At 61.8% G+C, this 1,782-nt stretch overlaps 1 protein-coding gene across 1 annotated transcript in view; it reads left to right on the forward strand.

The window, feature by feature from the left end:
* LOC102253882 (E3 ubiquitin-protein ligase TM129) overlaps positions 1-1,782 on the forward strand; it is a 16,610-nt gene that overhangs the window by 3,992 nt on the left and 10,836 nt on the right. The gene's annotated exons all lie outside the window — the stretch shown is intronic.

Below are 1,782 nucleotides of genomic sequence, written 5' to 3' on the forward strand. Positions count from 1 at the left end.
CGTGCGCTGAGCCGGCCGGGCCAGGGCGAGGGAGCGGCCGTGGGCTGCTTTCCCAGCTGCACGAGGACGGGGGCTTGTTTAGAGCTGCTCTGCTCAAGTGCGGGCAGGGCCGTGGACGGGTCTCGGGCTCTGCCTCCATTCCCCCCTCCTCTGGGTACGGGGGGGGGGGGAAAGGAGAACACAGCTTGGGCCCATCTCCTGAGTATCCTGGGCCCCTGCGCTGTCTGGGAGACCCCGGACTGTCCCAGGTGGCCTAACCTGGGCCACTTGCCTTAATTTTATGGAGCCCGCCTGCCCCATGTCACACACCAGACCCAGATTCATCCAGACAGGCTGTGGTTAGTCCTGCTGCTGGCCCCATGGAGGCTGCTCGGAGGACCTGGGGCAGAGCCTGACAGTGGAGGGGAGACCTAGCTGCCACCCCAGGTGAGGCACCACCTGGGGCTTTCTGGTGGCTGCCCCAGGATGCCACCAGGAAGTACCACTCCTGCCCATGTTGACCCTGGGCTTCCCATGAGGAGCTGGGCACCGGACTGGCTGCTCTGTCACCGTTCCCTCAGCTGTGTGCTCCTGGGGCCACTCCCCGCCGGAGGGTCACTACCTATGTGCCTTCTGCTGCCCCCAGGTCCAGGGAAGAGCCACACCTTAGCTTCCTGGCGGGAGGCATTGAGCTGAAGACCAAGCACCACAGTGGCATCCCACATCCAGACAAGCTTGTCAGAACGCAAGCACAGGACTGGCCGCAGCCCCACAGGCCCACCTGGCTCAGAAGGGGACATGCCAGTGGGCAAGGCACTGAGGGTGTCTTGCCAGTTCCTGGTGGGGTGGCAAAAGGGCAGTGCCAGGACCCAGCTCTGGGAGGCATGGCTGCTGGAGCCTCAGACTCGTGACCTGAAACCCCCTAAAATTGGTCATCTAAGCAGGGGTGATGGACCCAGCTGGCCCACCTCACCCAAGGCCATGCCCAACCCAAGGGACTGGGGAGCAGAGAATTTGTGGGCCTTGGGTGCTCAGCAGGTGAAGGAATTAGAGGAGGCAGCCAGGACCACGCCCAGCCTCGGCCCGGAATTTCAGATGCTGCCCAGGGAGGGTTTTACTACAAAAGAAAGTTAATTTCGTAAAGACGAGTCTATTGTAGCTAAGTGATACAGTACTTAATAAAATATTAGCCTGAAGTTAAATGCACTTTCTCGAAGGGAAATATTTACCCCCCGATATTCAAGCCTTGGGAGCAGGTGGAGAAGCCATCTTAAAAATAGCAGCAGGGCACCCACTTCCACAAGGACGAAAAGGCAGCAGGTGCTGTAAGAACCTCCTCTGACTTCCTAGCTGGGTGGGGGTTTCAGAAGCCCATTCCCGGGGGTCCCGGGCGCGTTGTGGTCGAGGGGGCTGCGGCCGGCGTCCCGGGGGCCGAGGTCGGCAGGTAGGTCCCGGCCTCCATCCCGTGCTTCCGCCTGTGTCCTGTGGGGGCTGCTGCCCCGGCTCCCGGGGGCTAAGCGCCGTGTTGCTGCTGCACCCAAAACGCTTTTAGCAAAACGGTCCGTACGAGCCCCTCCAAAGCACAGGAGCCCGGCCGGGCTGTCGAGTGGTTAGAGCCGCGCCCGATACCCCAGGTTGCCGGGTGGATGCCCAGCCGGGACACCAGCCACCGAGGGGCGCATCAGCCAGGGGTTCTCTCGCCCTCTCCCTCCTTAAAATCAATAAGTGAAAAAGCTAAACACAAGAGGCGGGGCCGGTTCCTGCGTCCTGAATGGCTGCTTCTCACACGCCCGGGCCCTGCCT

This window comes from Myotis brandtii, unplaced genomic scaffold, assembly GCF_000412655.1.
Source record: "Myotis brandtii unplaced genomic scaffold, ASM41265v1 scaffold986, whole genome shotgun sequence".
In the NCBI taxonomy this organism is placed as follows: Eukaryota; Metazoa; Chordata; class Mammalia; order Chiroptera; family Vespertilionidae; genus Myotis; species Myotis brandtii.